The sequence below is a fragment of the Strix aluco genome, chromosome 29, assembly GCF_031877795.1.
Source record: "Strix aluco isolate bStrAlu1 chromosome 29, bStrAlu1.hap1, whole genome shotgun sequence".
NCBI lineage: Eukaryota > Metazoa > Chordata > Aves > Strigiformes > Strigidae > Strix > Strix aluco.
Genome location: NC_133959.1, coordinates 2,539,955 through 2,558,560, shown reverse-complemented (window position 1 = coordinate 2,558,560; position 18,606 = coordinate 2,539,955). Strand labels below are relative to the sequence as shown.

The 18,606-nt window shown below is 42.7% G+C and overlaps 1 long non-coding RNA gene across 1 annotated transcript; it reads right to left on the bottom strand.

Moving 5' to 3' along the window:
- Positions 1-5,083: 5,083 nt before the first annotated feature.
- On the bottom strand, positions 5,084-17,118 carry LOC141916463 (uncharacterized). Its single transcript, XR_012621132.1, has 3 exons — positions 17,022-17,118; positions 14,465-14,487; positions 5,084-5,360 (listed from the first exon to the last, which is right to left on the bottom strand). It is a non-coding gene; the product is annotated as an uncharacterized LOC141916463 (long non-coding RNA).
- Positions 17,119-18,606: the final 1,488 nt, after the last annotated feature.

Below are 18,606 nucleotides of genomic sequence, written 5' to 3'. Positions count from 1 at the left end.
GATGCTGCACGAAGCTGAGCTGAGCCCGTGTCTGGGGCTATCGGTGGCACCGCTCAGCAAGAGCAGCGAGTCAAAAGCAACCAGGAGCAGGGGCACAATGGTGGGAAAATGTTCCGAATATTAATTCCTATTTTAAAAAACCCCTAAACACACAAATTCAGCTTGTTCTAAAGCTGGATTGCTTTTTTAGCCGTCATTAGAATGAAAGCAATTGGGTGGGTATTAATTCCTGTTCCCATACTGGGGCATTGAGCCTCTATTTGCACTAACAAAGAGCCAACGCTGAGCACGGTGCAAAGGCTAAATGAACCTTTTCTACTATTCTGCAGAAAAATACACTCTTACAGCCTTCTGTAGAAATACTTCTGGGCAAAACAGAATATTTTGACTTTGGACAACATCATTCACGAAACGCTACGCCACAAGTTTGGTTTGAAGGAAACCACACACGATTTGACTCTTTTTATCTCGTATCAGCGGCGGAGAGCTCGGTGCGGTTACAGTTCTCCTCATTTCTGAGAAGAGAGGATCATATTTAATCATTGTGTCAGTTGGCACAAACACCATGTTTGTAGTGAAATGCTAAAAAACAGCACATTTATCTTTCCCTTGATCAAGATTCATACGATAGAAGCTCTTAACGTTAAAACTCATCAGTAATGAAACATTTGAAGGGCTCAGCTACCCAGCTTGTTTACTGTAACTTTTTTTAAAGAATGGTCTGACCTCTCCTGCCTAATATAACAAATACAATATCAGTAATCTCCACCCAAGGGCATTCGTTCCTTGGCAGACTTCACTTTGGCTCTAAGATATTATTCCTGGACTTTCGGGGGGGGGGGGGATGATAATGACTAATTTGCTTCACTGAGCAGCACATTTCCAAATCCAAAGTGCCTATAGGGGTTGCCTCATAGCACGTCCTTACCAGCTGCACAAGTGGAGAAGCCAAGAGCAATTTGGAGAGAGAGAGAGATTTTGAAGCCCAGGGAGAGCACTGTGATCCCCCATCTGACCCACACCAGAAGGGCCAGAGAATTTCACCCGTCGTTTCCTGCAAGTGAGCCCGTCACGTCTGCTCGGAGCACAGCAAATCTCAGAGACACACTGTTGCATACGGCGATATTACATCACCTGCTACTTAAACAGCCCTAATATTGACCTGCCCTGATTCATATTATTTTATTGGCACTGACTTGTGCTGTGGTATCGAGAGGGCCCAAGCACAGGAAAGCCTCCCCTGCACCACAAAGTGAACAAGTGCCAAAGAGAACAGTCAGTCCTTGCCCTAAAGAGCTCACTTATCGCTCACCTTTAAATCTAGCTGGGTTTTAATCTCTTTTGTAGGGCCAGCATCTGTACAACGCTCACCTTGCACAGAAGTGTCAGTGAGAGCAAAGGCTGAGATCTCAAGGAGACAGACAATGCCATTGGTGAGGTGCGATGAGTTTTGTTTGTGCTCAGACTGCAGTTTCAAAGACACCGATAAGTTTGAAGAATTGCTTTTCTTTAGAAAAGGCTATTTGAGCTCTTAGAAACCCAACAGGAGGAGGCGTCAAGGCCAGGATCTTCCTGCCTGGCACCCAGACACTGCAGGGTCAGGGCCTGTCACGTCCTCCAGCAGCGTCTCCCCTGGCCACAGCAGCACCCTCCAAGTCAGCCCCAAAGGAAAAAGGAGCATTGCTAATAGCCACTCCGATTTATGCTGCGTCAGCTCAGCCCCTGCTTCAGGTGCTATACAGCAGCTCACAGTTCGTGGGACCATTGCTTTCATAGAGGTTTGAGTTTCGGTGGTTTCTAACGACTTGTTCAGTTGATACGAAATTGTGGAGGAGTTGAAAACTCAGCTGTGCTCTTGGCAAAACCCAAGCCAAACAGCCAGATGAAAAGCCAATACACAAAGCAGCGCTAAGCCTGCACCATGTCCCTGAAACAACTTGTTACGCCTCAGAAGCTGCTTGTTTTCCTCCTGTCACCAATATTCCATTGCTGACCGGGTGCTGGTGGCTCCTTAAAGGTGTATGGCCACGTTCTGCAGGATCATCCCTTTGCAGAAGCATCTGGGATGAAAAATTCAGCTGCTCCTCTGCTGCACAAGCCCATTTACTTGGGAAGTGCTGCCACATGGCCAAAGGTACAGCCAGTGGCAAGATGGAAAAGTCACAGTGCCAGCATCACACCTCGTAGCAACCCTCGCCACACCACCGCCAATCTACCAGCATCAGAGGAGGGATGGGGTTGGCTTACAAGCAAAAAACTCCAATCAAACAAAAACACCCTGATGAACTCACGACAGAACAGCTCGTGAGATTTATAGCAGTGGGGTAACCCTGCAAGCGGTTGCCTTGCCCTTTGCTCTCCCACCTTTTTAAGGCTGGAGCCTCAGACAGGCTTTCTTGGGCGGTTTAACAGGGCCATGCTTGTTTTGGGCCATTTGTTGCTGAGCTGTGATGGTTTCTGTTGTACTTACACATGCATGATATGTATTTGTACATACAACAAGGGGGTTTGTGGGTGGGTTTTTTTCCCCAAAAAAAGATATTGAAACATTTAATTCCAAAAACCTGTGCTATGGCTAAATAGCTTCTTTTTGCACAGGTGTCTCTGTCTATAGAGTCAACAGCCCTTCTCCTGTTGTAGCCTTCCTCCAGTGCACCTCTCAGATAAAATTTATATTTTATTATTTTATTCATATATATTTATATATGTGTGTGTGCACGCATGTAAATATAGGTTATATATAGATGTTTTATATATGTTATATATATAAAATATATAAAAATATACATATAATTTAATTAACTATGCTTGCTCTAAAATGAAGTACCAATAAAAGATGAGTTATGATGTTATAAATCTCTATCAATCAGTCAGGAAGCTGGACCAGTATTTTATAGAAAAGCAGAAAGCACTGAGTGAAAAAAAAATCCCAACCTGAGCCCAGCACAAGCAGCTTTTTCACTCGCTGCTCGCAAGGAGGGAAACAACTTTCATTTACTTGGCGGCTGCGAGGGAGCAGGTGTGCAGCAAGCAGCCGACCGAGCTGGAGCTGAGTTTCATGGCTTGACTTTCAGGGAAATGGGACCAGAGATGTGCACATATCTCAATTTCACTGTCTGGATGGCATTTTATTGTAACCTGAAAGCTTTTCGCTCTCTGGAGGCTTTCTCCTCTCCTGTCTCGGTGCATCTCAGAACGGAATTGAATGTCCCGTTAAGAGTAAACGAAGAGCTGATGCTCATATGGTTGATTTAATACTTTGATACTATGTTGATTGAACCCAGATACAAATGCTAGACAAAGCCATACATCCTGAAGCATTAAAAATATGTCATTTCATCTGTCATCCTGTATCGAAGTATTCTGAGAGTCTCAGGAAGGCTTAAGCTTCTTTGGACATGGCCATTTGGGCTGGATTGCCAAAGGAGCATCTACAAAGATCCAGGATAAATCATTGCTGTGCTATAGCCCCCAGGCTGGGAACTCAGGGCAAGGGTAGCTTGAGCAAATGTTGGTCGAAAGAAAAACAAAACTTGGGGGGAGGGAAGGGGTTGGCCGAACACATCTCTTGAAGTTTTTTTGCAGGTGGCTTCAGTTTCAAAGCCACTTGTGTCCTTTGCTACAGAGTATGTGGCTGTCTACAGCCCCTTGAGGTTTGCTGATCGACTGTTAAGCTGCTGGAGCTAATAGCAGGGCTTTATATAGGCAAACCAGGAGAGAACTGACAGTTCAGAGGCCTGCAAACCAGCCTGGGAGGATTCAATTACAGCTTCAAGATGAGTAAGTTAAAGCAACAACAAAGGACGGTAGCTTCAGCCTTTGAAATGCCAGCTTACAGCATGAAGGCAGTGAAAAATAATACTTCGTTAACTTCTTGTTTAGGAAAAAAAAGCAGAACACTTCCTTTAATGACACATTAGCTGACAGTGGTGCTTTTATGACTCTTTCATAGTCACCGATGAATCACTGGATGGAAGCGCAAGGACAGACTGTTCCTATCTAAAGGTTGCTGTGCCGGTGGTTCACCATCACCCAAAACAAGATGCTGCTCTTGCTCTTGCTCTCTCACATCATCGTCATCAGCAATTCAGCCCATCCAAGCTCTTGCAGGGCTGATCAGCCCAAGATTACAGCTGATAACCCTGGAGGTTTGTGTGTCCACCGCAGAGCCACGGGTGAAGGAAGCTCCATCCCCAGACCAGGCTCTGGGCTCTCCACACCCTCACTGTCAGCGTCATGGCCCCGTCACCACCACGGCCCTGTCACCGCCACCACCGCTCGTGCTTCCCAGCACGGCAAGCCAAGGTGTCTCCGGAGCTTATCAGGCTTTTCTTCCATTGTATTCCCTCCTAATGCAGTTCATATGTTTAGACATTTCCCTTAGCAGGCATCCGTTCTTTCCAAATTCCTTACATTTTAGATTATATATTCTTGTTTTTGATCTTTAGCATTAAAAAAATGCTTTCATTTGAAGCTTAATAGTGAGGGCTCAGTGCATCTGCCAGAGTTCCTGGCACAGCTAGCGTCCTGCAGGAGCAATTACTTTCCAGTGAGTCTCTAAAATTGCTTATTTACTTTCACTTGTATGCCAAAAATACTTTAAAATCAGGACAGTTTTTTCCAGTTACACAATCACCAGAAATATCTTGAATCCATACACTTCCACTGTGGTTCAATAGTCAATCTGAAAATAGTCAAAACAGTTTATAAAGTATGTAAAAAGTGTTCTCTCCCAGAATTGAGGCTTCAGAAGCACAGCTCCATGTGTCCAAGTCAACGAACGCTACAAAGCAAAATCAATTCCCCCTCTTTTATAACAACACGGGGAAAACAGACAGCAAACACGAGGGCAGCCAGTCTCTGCTGCTCTTCAGCAGCTTCCTGAGTGGAATTATCGCAGCCAACCACTTCTAGAAAGTCCTTTCATGTCTGTTCATGCAGGGTTTATTTACTGCTCTTGGCAAAACAAAACAACAGTTGATTTCTGACAAGCCCTGAGATTTGGGATATTTTTCCATTAGAGCTTTTTAATTAATTATAGTTAATTTAGAACATTAGTGTGGGACAGTAGCTCCTACCCTTTTTGATTTATCAAAAGCATTGATTAAACCTAGTTTTCAACAATCCTAGCTTAAGTATTGGATCCTCTCCCCTCCCTGTCTTGAGGGCACAGGTAGCAAAATGTACAGCCATCTTCTAAAGATCTCAAAGTGCTTTGCAAATTGAGGGCTCCATTTGTTTTTCTTACTCATGCATATTTTAAATTCCCTTTTAAGTTTCAACGGTTTGCATGGGTGTAATTCAGAGCAGACTGGGGCCTTACATATTTTGCATACCAACGAGTTATGCGAGTCCAATTTCTGAAAAAAAAAAAAAAAGATTATATGAGCATTATGATGCAGCTGAGGAGTAACTGGCTGGAAAAAAAAAAAAAAAAGAACAAAAACACAAAAAAACCCAACAAAACCAGAAGGATTTACTTTGCAATTTTAAGCGCACGTTCACAAATGAAAGCAAACATTGTGTCCATCAACAATGACCAGAGCGGAATCAGCCTTTCTCCAAACCTGCTGAAGACCCATGGTCTTAATTTGTAGGTTTAAGTTACTGGCACTCTTTTTTTTATATATATATATATGCATATATATATATATGGCATCTAGACTCTAAATGATATTGCAAAAGTAGAAATAGCATGATAAACCTTCAAAGCTGAAATAAAAAAGAACCTGTGTTTTAACTTAGTGTTGAGTATTTATACAGCCGGCACCATTTAGTCCGGCATGTTTGAATGAGTGCAAGTCTGTGGTTGCAGTTGTGTATAAAAATATTGTAGCCTGCTCCTGCTTTAGGAACTAAACTTCAGTTCCCAATAGCTCCCTCTGTAATTCTCTTTCCAAATAAAAGGAAGAACTATTCCTGGCTCGTAACGGTGTATTTCTGTGGCTTCTTGAACTATAATGAAGGCAGTCTGGAATGTTAAAAATTACATACTCAATGCCAGTTCTTAACCCACGGTAATTTAGGCTTTAAATGTTTTGAAGTTTACATTTTGAGTCTGTTATTGTACAACTTTTTAATTAAAATGTTGCTGTAGTCCAGATCACTAATGCTTCTTGCTCAAAGATCCATTAACATCTATCTTAAAACCACTACTTAGGGAGTTTGATAATTTTGGTATTGAGGGCTAAGACCATCTGCTTGGAAAATTATTTGGTTTTTATTTGGCTCCTTCTAATTGTAGAAATTCAAAGACATCTTTGATATCCACTGGATTCCAACAACGGAAATATCAGTTCTCTCTCTGTAAATGCTTCAGTGCTTGTCTCTACTGTAGACTAAATCTTGATGCAGTTCAAGAAATAATCTGCCAAGCTTGTCACTGATGAATCAGGTTTGGATTTTCCCTGTGCACTGTACAGACAATATGCACCATTGATACTCATTATCATCTCTGTGTTTTCCCATTGAAATGCCACCAAATAAATCAGAAAAACGTGACAGGCTTACTTGGGGCTTCTAGATGTCATCATAATCCAATAATAGCTATTTTTAGGATTAATAGCACCATGGACTCTTCTTGTTATGATCTGTAGCAGAGAGTCTGTAGAGATTTATGCCCTGAAATATGCCTTCACATTTACATTCTATGTACAAAGTGAGACTTTAACCTGACATTCACTCTCAGCTTAAGTTAAAAATCCTCTTGTACCATGTGTAAACAGTGGGAATTTAGTCCAGTATCAATGAGAGACACAAAACCCGAAAGTTGACATCACAAGGCTGGGGTTTTGTTGGGGTCTGGGGTTTTTTTGGGGGGGGGGGGAGTGTGGGGAGGTGCCTCCAAAAGCCGATGTCAGAGCTGGCCCAGTTTTAGGAGGAGTGTCCCTCAAGGGTTTCTCAGCAAGGCCCCCAGAAACATATCAACTGGCTGTAGAAATAACTCAGCTGGATAGCAATGGCTTCGTGATAATTCTGCATATTGAGGGGGAAGTCAGAGCCTTCCAGCTGAAAAGACCCATGTGCTTCCTTGTGCCAAACAACTCAGCAATTTAATTACATTTAGCCCAGGTTTAGATTCCTCTTTGGCCTGAGGCACTTGAATACGTATCATGTGCATGTATGTGTGTGTGTGTAAACACACACATACCTCTCTACAGGACACTATTTTAGTCCTGAAACATTGGCCAGCCCACAGTGGTAGTCTCTTAAGTCCTCCACCTGAAGCAGGTCTGCTGTGTCTGACAACTCATTAAAACCTACAGGACCCCGTACCAGGAGAACCGCAAAATGTGAGACAAGTCACAGACACTGCAATCCAGGAAAGCAGCTTCTAACAGCAGGAAGCACCTTGTCCACCCTGAACAGCTATTATTCTATTTACATTTACTAATTATTGGACAATAATCACAATTTCCAGCGTAGCATTCATGGGATTCTTATGAAACTCCCTCCATGCTCTGCAAATGGCCTCTAAGAGCTTAGAGACACCTCTGTGTGGCTCTAAGCAAGCAAGGAAACAAAGTCCTATCTCAAACCCCAAGCCCACAGCTGATCAGCCAAAAGGTACATTGAAAAATACACTGGACCTCGTTAGTGTCTGACTGTGTGGTCTGTGGAGGCTTCAGACCTTGACTTTTATCACCCTACACCTTGATATTATGTACCAAGGAAAGCAAACCCTCTGACATGTCAATGCCAACCATCTCTCTTCATACCAGGCACATGCTTTTATCCACAGTGCTTCTCCTGACATGACATGGTTTTCTGCCCCATACCTTATTTTTAGCTATGAATTTTGTTTTTCAGGTGTAAGTAAAATGAGGTGTTATTATTTCTACATAATCAAGGCAAAAACAGTTTCACTTTCTTTGAAGCTTTTTATCTCCCTACAACTGGATTTGAATCTCTGACTTCATCACCACAACCCCAGAGCCATAACCACAAGGCCACATGTCCCCAGAGCTGTTTTTGGAGGTGGTAGTGATGTGAGTTATTTTAGAAGCTGCTAGCTATAAATTTCAGTTATATTTGAAGGAGGGTAAGTTAGCTTTGAAAGTCCTTGGTGAGTCTGTTCTTCAGTGACTAGTGGGCAATTACTGAGGCCACTGGCAAGAACTCGAATGGAAGGCTGTCTTGCAGTTTCTACCATAAACCACTGAGTACAAACAAACAACAATTGTGAACGACAGTTAAACTAATTGTCCTTGTTGGTATTACTATCCCAAGACGGGTTGTGACGCAGAAAGTCAATCTGCACAAAGTCAGTTTTTCATTACAGTGAGCTCCAAATAGCATCAAAACAAGTCAATTTTAGACCGCTCGACTGCGCGTGATAAACGCAACCCAACCACCTTGATTCTTTTTTAAAAAGGCTTCACCCTGACCCTTCAGTTCATGATGCATTTTTGCAGTCTTGGTTTCCTGCCTGAAAATAAACGTGAATCTGCTCTTGCATACCTCTTGTTCCATAAACTATGCAGGCAAATGCTATGAGCTATGACTGTAACTACAAAACTTACATTTGCAAAATAAGGATCACTTGCCAAAATAATAAGCTGAATTTAAAAGACTTCCTTGCCAAGATTCATTCAAAGGAGGGTGACCCTCACACAGCCGAAGTGAAATGGTTAGGTATTGATATGAGATAAAAGCCCCAAACGAGCAACAAATGAACAGCAGAATGAGTTGCTAAAAGTTACAAAATGTGGGATTCAGCTCTTTCACATCTAGAAACTGTTTACATTTTTCTTTTCTCATAAGAGTAATTTTCAACTGCAAAAGCTAACCACATCTGTGTGAAATGTAGATAACTTTGGGAGTAAAATGATTTCAATCAGAATAAGGGTCATCTGAGAGATGGTGGTAGTTACTCATTCAAGATCATGCTTGATACACCCAGCTCCCAGTTCAGTATTTCATTGTCACTGGTGTAGCAAAGCACAGCTGCCTGAGCAGCGTTATTGAGACCAGTAAAATGGAGATAAATGTTACTCTCTTCCTCATGATACAGATGCCCTTTCCCGTTGGAGATGCTCTCACACAATAGCCGAGCTCCAAGGGAAAGGCAGAGGGCAAAAATGCTGCTGTCATAGAAAACCAACAGAGATGGTCAACCTTCAAAACTGAATAATTCATTTTTTCTTTCTGTAAGGCATAACCTAGTGGTTCAGGGCGTGACTGAAGAGACTGAAGGACTGAAGAGAATCCTTTAAGGGGGAAAAAGAAAATAGGAGGGAATTCCACAAATCTGTAAAGCTGGAATAGTATTAACTGCAATGGCCTTTAGCTCTCTAAGAACTGGCCATATCATCCCAGGGTGGGACAAATTCAACATCACTTTCCCCTTTAAGTACAACCAGAGCCTTGCAATCCCTTAGCCTATGTGCTTAAGCTGTGGGTGATTAAAATTGGGGGGAGAGGGAAAATAAACACACCTTACTGCCCAGCTAGCAAGAAAACGGGCAGGTCAGGGAAATCTCCCTGCCCCAGTGAATCTGCTCCCAACAACCATGCTCGTCCCTCCAGTGTCTGAGATAAATACTGGGACTAGAGCAGCCAGGTAGATGTTACAGATGATTCTTGTTCATGCCCAGGGCAATAAATAACCCTTAAGGCGATGCTGACGCAGACAAAGATGATACTACTGGAAATACTCCTAGAAAATCAGAAAATCACACAAGTCTAATATTCTGGAGTTATCATCTATGATTTCAAGTCATTATTGCTGACAGACAGGAGAAGTCGCTTCACGGTAAGATTTCTCAGAATATTGTAAAATGTCAACTCAGGGAAAAATAGCATTTTCAGCATCAAAGGTCACATCTATTCTGATACTTGAAAGCATTTTTGGAAGCAGGAGTCCCTTTGGAATTGCAGTGAAAAGCCTGCAAGAAAAAATAAAATATGAAGGACTAACGTTATGCATAAAACGCATGGGTAAAGGCACTGATAAAGTGCAACTGACCTCTTCTGTTGTCCCTCAGGAAATCAGAAGTCAGTTGTGCCTGTTATAACTATTATTTAACCGTTAAGGAATGGCAGCATTTAGAGACTTGTGCTCAGCGCTGGACACAGGCCTTTTACTGAAGAACTCACAACAGCCATTTTGTCCTGGTTTCCAGGAAGGAAAGGTTGCTCCTGGAGCCTAAGAAAACTGTCACAAAAATCTCGAAGGAAAAAGAAAAAAAAAAAAAAAAAACCAAACCAAACAAACAAGGAAAACATTTCACTAGAACCCATCTTTGGAAAAATATAAAAATATTTTTCCATCCAGAGAAATAACTATAAATAATGTTTGAACTATTAAAAGGGTGAACGCAGAAAAAGGCTATTTACATAGGAGCATTTTGTGCTGTTTCAGTCTAATTTGTCACCGATGTAGGAGCCTCATACGTTAGCTGGAGGAAATCCAGAGCTTTCAAAGGTTTTCTGTCAGGGCTTGAAAAGTTGCCAGTTTTTTTAATGGAGCCGAGCAGTCTCAGGCCTGTTGTTCTCAGAGATTTTGTGAGCCAGGGCCGCATGTTAGCAGGAAACAGAGCCAAGTGGGCTTCCTGAGCGTCTGAGAGAGGAAACACTGTAATAAGCATGGAGGCTGTGGTTAAAAATAACTCTGGTATATAAAGGCTGCAAAGGATCCCCTCTCGCTCATACACGCCGCTGCCTCTTGGCTGGCTGCTTCGCGCTGATTTCATGTGAATGAGACGCTTTGCCATCTCATCGGAGCAGGTGGTTTTTAAGCAGAAGAAGACAGAAAACAGTCCGCGAAGAAGCCGAGCACAAGATAGCTCTTATGTTGTGTGTTTGCAGCAAGCAGGAGCTTAGGTTTTATTTCAAGAGCATTGTCAGGCTGAGCTAAGCTGTAGCTACGGACACAGTGTTTCAGTATCTAACTTTAGGCTGAAGTAAAAGTTATGTTGAAAAATAACTCCGTTTTCTGTGATATGAAACTTGAAAAAGGGAACAGGGTGAATCATGCAAGCACTTGAGCAATAGGAGAAAGGGCCCCCTAAATTGTTACCACCAGGCCCAATGTGGCTTGTACCACTTCTGCTACAGAAGCTTTAATCCCACCCTGTGCTCCCCCCTTGCCCGGTGTTGGCCAACTGGAGGAGCTAAATGTGGCAACCACCAGCTGAAGGGATTGGCCACCATCAATCAGTGTTTTGCAGTCCCCACGCACTGGTTTCTCACCAAGCAGAAGACTGCCTGCTTCTCCTCACTGAATTAATTTTGCATAGAATTAGACCCATCTCTTTTCTTTCAAAGGCAGTGATTTTCCTTGCAAATGTGGGATGAAAAACACACTGGTTATTTGGCAAATTAAGGCAACCCTTTTCCCTGCTGTAACCTGACACTAACATCCATACTGAACTCCATTCTGAACACTTCTTTGTAGCCTACATTATGCTGTAATTGGCAAAACACATTCTTCCCAGGCTTGTATTTTTATTGCAAACATTTATTTGGCACTTTACGTGGCAAATGAAAAGAAAATTTCACAACTCATTCTACAAAGTTGCATTGTACTAGGCTGTCCCTTGAAAAGCATTTTATTGCTCAAGAATAGCTGTAACCGTTCAAGGGATTTCAACAGCGTTAGTCTCTTAAACTATAATTGCTGTATATACCATAGCACCAAATATTAATAATTTTGCTCAGTATCGACCCTGACGACTGGCACTTAATTCCACCCTCAAGCTGATTGTCAGCAGTAAGTGTGACATTTCTTGAAGGCATATCAGCTGAACAATTTGGAGTAAATTTTCAGGTGCGTGAAAAAATAAGCTGAAGCTTCATTTCTGAATAGAAAGCATTTTCTACAAGACACAAAGCACTGTTCCTAAGCTCAGATGTATCCAGGAATTTAAATACATAAATATCCTAAAAGGCAGGCATTGATAGCTCAAGAAAAAAAAAAATGGTCACAACAATAGACATAAGCGTCTAGAAAAAGTCTGTCCCAAAATATCTCAGTGAAGTTGCAAAGCTTAATCATAATGATATAACTAATTGTGACCATGGAAAAAATATATACCATTCTGAATACTTAGTGATCTAAGTCTGAAAAGGACTTCACGATCCAGGAAGACAAATGAGATCAGCTGCTCTATACATGCAGCCTATCATGCAAAGATGCCTGTCTTCCTCTCACTGGCTAAATCACCAAGCTCTGATTCATACTTCCATGTATTCAAACAGGGAAAGTAATTCCAGGCAGCAAGCAATACCAATTAACAGTGTCACAGTTAATGAAATGCTTGCTCCAGTATTTCCCATTACTCAACTGCAGGACATATGACTAATAAATAATACAGGTGCAGTACAAAGAAGGTATTTTATAAATGAGAACTAAACCCCACATGTTCATCACGTTAAACAAGGCGTTCCACCCTACACCCTATATGAACTCTTACTTTGTATACTTGGTGAATAAACCTCCACTTATCAGATAAAACCATAACCTATAAAGATGTTCTGCATGTCAATGAGGGAAAAAGAGCCAAAGCCTTCCTCACTTCTAAGTAATTCTCTTCTTGTGGCTGGTTTCAAGCTTTGTCCAGTCTTCTCTCCCCCTCCCCCAGTTAAAACCTGTGAACTTCAAAGTGACAAAAAAATCTGCTAAGAAGGCCATCTGCATCTGCCGTGCTGACTCAGACTGCAACAGATCTCACAAATTAAAAAGAGAGAAAAGTGCGTCTGATTAGTTCTTTGAAGTTCCCTCAAACAGAATTTTTTCCTGCATTAATTAAACCCCAAACACAATTCTCACTTCTAAAACCAGTTAACCTCATATGTCTTAAAACATTACTGATTGTCCCAAGCGGACATAAGAGATAAGACAGCATTTTACTTTTTCTCCTGCCATCTCCAACCAATTATGTAAGTTCTCTCCTAAAATGCAGATCAGGAAAGGCGTGACTAGTTTGAAATTTCACAGTGTAACACCTGCTATATTCCAGAATTAAATGAGTTTCATTTTACTGAGCTTCTGACTTCGTGGAGGCTACTACATGTTTGTTAATAGTAACAGTAATTTTTCTGAATGAAACCACATAGGTACTTTCTGACCTATACTCCTATTATTCCACACCCTTACTGGCCATTTCTAAACTAGAGATTTGATTCTGTAATAAAAAGTATTTGGCAACAACTGAAATCTGCTAGTCATAATCAGTGACTGATATTTTAAGCAGTTTCACTGACACAATTAAACACGCTCGCAGCGTTTTTGAAACTGTGGTATCATTTCACAGTTCTGTAAAAAAAATAAAAGATCTGTCAAATGTGTTTTTAATTGATAGCTGAAAGAGACATCTGCAATACAACATATGTACATTCAACACACACAGCAGTAAAAGCTGGCAGAAACACAACTACATACCTAATCAAAGCTGATAATTAAAAAACTGGCAGAAATTGTTGAGGTTTGAAGAGTCCCCAAATCAAAAATGACAAAAAATCATTTACAGCTGTACGCTATCATTCTTCACACAGCAAATTCAAGTAACAATACTTGAATTCATTAAAGAGCTGATTTTTTGCATGATTTACTGAACCATGAACGTACTTTAATGATGGGAACAGTATTTTCTTGCACATGTCTGAGAAAAGTATTCTTTATATAATTTGACATATTTACGGAAATGGAATTTAAGCTTGTTTTTCCTTTGCCGTGATGGAAGTCTGCCTAGCTAAAGCATGCAGTGGCTGAAAGTGTCAACGCTTGACTTTTGCTAATCTTTGTGAACTAAGTTAATAAGGCTTTCACTAAAACGAATTAAGATTGCCATCACAATGAATGGAAATGATAGAACTGTCAATAATCCTGCTGAAAAAGCGGAAGTGCTAAAAAATATTTCTGTTCTCTCTTTGGGAAGAAGCCAGATGCTGTATTCAGATCAGACAATAATGATGTTGAAATACTTTCCATTCCAGTAACTAAGGAGGATGTTAAAACAACTGCTACTCATCTCGAACAATATTAAGTTGCCAGGTCTGGGTAACTTATAAGTAAGTGTTTCAAAAGAACCAACTAAGGACATAACCAGATGGTTAATGTTTGTTATCAACCAATTTCAGAACAGTGGGGAAGCCCCAGGTGACTTGAAGAATGTTAATATTTTGTCAGGTTTTTAACAGGGTAAACAGAATGACCCAGATGTGCCTGTCAGTGTTATATAAACCTGGGCAAAAGACTGGAAGGACTTGATAATAAAAAGATGGTTTAGTTAATGACAATGGTGTTTTAAGTAAGGCAGCAGTGCTGATGTAACAGGCAAAGCTCTGTAAGGATGTGCCGTGGTGCAGCATGATTTTCACAATAAGAAGCAAGAACATGACAAATCAATATGGTGTGCACACGCGAATTGGTCCAAACACAAGCTGATACATCTTGAAATCTAATTTAAATTTTAATCAAGCAGGTTTATTAGTTCTTGATCTTTTTTTTATCACCACTTACCATTCAATGTTGTTAACAATGACCTGGAAGAAAACAGAAACTGTTACTGATAAAGTCCTAGATGACAAAGATCAAGGAAGTGCAACATAATTTGAAGAACATGCCATTGTTAAAGAATTATTGTAAGTGCTTCACTATCCAGGCAGAAACAAACACCACGCATGGCCATACAGACATGCTTAAGGCCATACTTCTAGGAATGGAAAATGCAAGAAGCTCTGCTTTTTGGTGTAGACAAAAATAGGTTCCTACCTAGGCCAACAGGTAAAAAAATTGGGGCAGCAAAATTGCTCTGCTGGAGAAAGCAACTGTCAGATGCCTCGTTTCATGGTGCCTTTTGCAGTCTCTACCTTCCATCTGCACCGCCCTAAATGAGCTGGATTCCTCCCAGTTGTTCCAAGCATCTCATGATGCTTCCCAGCCCTGCACCACGGCCCCCCAGTACTCCTACCAGGCCTCCAGGGCTTTGTTCCACCTTCCAGTCTCCCCCCATGCCCCATGTGCTCTGCTTTCACCATTCCCATAAATTAAATTAAGTTGAAAAGCCTCAAGCCATCACTGAGTGCAGATGGTAGGTACAAGGTGGTGGTGCCCTTGACTGAGGAAGCTGAGATGTGATGGAAGAGCTGGGGGAGAGGAGGGCTTTGTGAAACAGTTACTCATGGGTGAGCTTTGGTGCAGGCCTTGGCTAAAGAGGGGTGACTCGTACTTGTCTGCTGCTCCATGTTTCCAGTGCTTGGACCTCAAGAAAGATGTTGAAAATATGCACGGAGGAGAATCACAAAAAATTAATGAGCCCCTTCAGCTTATCAAAGAGACAAATATTCATCTTTAAGTCCCCAAATGGGAACAAGCTCCAGTCATGAAAGATCCAGTCAAAAAGATGCCTTTATCAAGTCAATTCATGATGTTAATCAGATAAAAGGCCTACAGGATTAAACCACTGTCCCCAAATTAAGACAGGCGTCTCCAAAAAATACCTGTAGATTTCATTTTATGTGGTTGTTTACATCATTTGATCAACTTCCTTGAAAGCAGAATCTAAAAAGTACTAACACAGAATCTGCAGTTTAAATTAACAACAACAATTAAAAAAGTGTCATCAGCAAAACTATGTCAATTTGAGATGCAGACAGGGAAATCCTACTGTAATGTTTGTCTCATTTAAATATGAAGTGGTTGGTCACGGTGTTACTAGTATTGTGATTTTGAACAGTGGTGCTAAGAGGTATCATTCTCAGCTCGTTTGCCTTGCTATTATTAGGTTTGCTCTAGGTGCAGTCAGGACTTTCTGAGAACAATCCCATGAGAAAGGAGCTTTTTGTTTGTTTGTTTGAGTCCTGTAATGACTCAGAGTGCTCCAGCAGCCAGGTGACGTGAGCACTGTCACCAACCCATCCAGAGTTTCACCAAGGCTGAAGTTCATCACACAGCCCCAGCTTCGATTCTTCTATTAACATGTGGAATCTTGACTGCAATCCCTTAAAAAGTTTCTCTTGATGTAAAAAGCAACAACAGAGATCAGCAGCAACACCTAGAAAAATCAACTTTGCCATACAAAAACGGTTGAGGCTGTGTTTACTTTGGCTGGAAGACAAATCACACATCATTTAGCTCTCCTCTACCCACAGCAGATTAACAAATACTTTCTAATCTCACATTCTTAACATTTATACACCAGTGGCATCACTCCTGATCTGTGCTGCCATAAGTGAGATCAGTGCCAGGGTCTTGGGTCTGGATATTTAAAATAAGCTCTGCATACAGCAAAGAGACAGAAAATGTCACCACAACGATCACGGACCAAGTGGAAGGTCATGGCAAAGTTGTACTCAATTTGCAGAACTAGTGACTCACAACGTAAATAAATTCTCACATTCGTCTCACCAGGTTTAGTTCAGCTATAGCTTTTCAGCTTCGCTGCTTTACTTGAAAACAAAAAGAGACTAAAGGCAGTGAATTTATTATTTAGTGCACTTGGCTTTCATTCTCACTACCCACTAAACGTTTCCTTTATGCGAAGAAAAAACACAGTTAGGTGACAGTGCAGTGCTATAAACAAATGTCCTTCCAGTGCCTACTGGAAGGCAGCATCCGACTGGAGCTTCTCAGTGCAAGGAACACATACAGTTGTATATCCTAGAAACAAAATATTTTGTTATAGCTGTTGCTGAAATCGCAAGCACATAAACTGCCACAGACATTCGGGGTGTGTTATCAAGGGAACATTCACATTCATTCTGAATTCATCAGAGTATATTTTCTTGGCTGACTCACAGCACCATATATACGTATTGTGCACTTACTAACATTTTATTAGAGGAAAAGAGTTTACATTGAAAGATTACACAAGTGTGACATTACATAGCTATGAGTCATACATCTTTGTGTACTTCGTTACCATGCATTCAGTGTATTGATTCTGCTGCAGTCACAGAAGTTTGGCTGCTCCTCCTGGCCATCCTGTGAACTTTTAGAATAAAAAGTATAGAAAGCTAAACGAGAGATACTCATTATTTTAAAACATGTGTAGCTATTGAAAAGATCATTTACTCACCCTAGCAACCGTGCTTTCCTGAGATGGCTGCGTACAGCCACAAGCCTGGGATGGGCTCTAGCGACCATGCTCAAAATGCTTCTGAGAACCAGAGTCCATCAAGGGCCATCGCTCTTCCCCCTCACGGGGCACACAGCGCATACAAGTGAGAGTTGTTCTCCTACACCCTTCTGATCTCCAGCTCACTTAGAAATCCTTTTAGAAGTGATTGCAAAGGAAATATGGAGGAGGTAAGGGGAAAGCATAGCTCTTTCTCTGAACAGGCTCTCAAAGAATCAGTCTGTCCTGTGATAGATCATCAGTTTTCCTCTGTTAAAAATTGCCACTTTGGCTCTTTCGCTCTTGGATGACTGCCAAACAGCCGTGATCCTCAAAAACAGGAGTCTGGGGCATGTTATCAAAAATTATTGGAGAATAGCTCCTTCAGACTGGGCATCTGAGCTAGAGGCCAAGGTAAGGGAGAACAGTCTTCCCTTCTGAAAAATCCAGCCCAGGACCATAAATTGACTACGACCAGAGAAGATCACCAAAGCTACTTGCATTATTTCTCTCATAATGTCATAGGGAAATGTTGATTTTGGCAATCTTTGTGCAGTAAATGGAAACTCTGCTAGAGATCTGGACTTCCATTAAATTCAAGTCTCCAGCGGAGACCGTACAAGAGTGGCATTAAACACCTTTCTGTCAGCACCAAGGTGCGGCTGAGACCTTTGGGGTGACCAGAGCCGAGGCTTCCATCACCAGCCCACCAGTGCATTTACGCACGTGGAGCAGGGCAGCTGCCTCCCCTGCTGTGCTCGTTCTGCTCCCTTCTGCTCCCACCCTTGTTTTCTGGGTCTGGCCCCACCACATGCCCCAGGGATGAGGCCGGGTCGTGGGGCAGCTGCCGTGAGGGGTGGGGGGATCAAACCCCTCATTCATGGTGTCTTCCTCAGTGTCCCCCATGCCACGGCAGATCCCTCACGATGCCTCTCAGCTCACGGTTCCCTTATGTCAGGGAGGGTTCCTCAGTGTCCCCAGGGCTGGGACCCCTCAGTGTCCCCCATCCCATGAAAGGTCCCTCACAGTCTCTGTTGGAGTGTGGACCCATCAGTGTCCACTCATGTGAGGGAGGGTCCCTCAGTGTCCCCAGGACAGAGACCCCTCAGTGTCCCCCACCCCACGGCAGGTCCCTCACGGTGCCTCTCAGCGCACGGTCCCCTCATGTCAAGGAGGGTCCCTCAGCGTCCCCAGGGCAGGGACCCCTCAGTGTCCCCCATCCCATGGCAGGTCTCTCACAGTCTCTGTTGGAGCGTGGACCCATCCGTGTCCCCTCATGTGAGGGAGGGTCCCTCAGTGTCCCCCACCCCACGGCAGGTCCCTCACGGTGCCTCTCAGTGCACAGTCCCCTCCCGTCAGGGACGGTCCCTCAGTGTCCCCAGGGCTGGGACCCCCTCCATGGCCCCTCATCCCTCAGCGTCCCCTCAGCTCACGAGGGTCCCTTGGCGTCCCCGGGGCCGGGACCCTTCAGTTCTCCCTCAGCGGCCCCAGGCGGGGGTCGCCGCTCCGCGGCCGCCCCTGGGCCCGGCGCGAGCCCCGCGCTGAG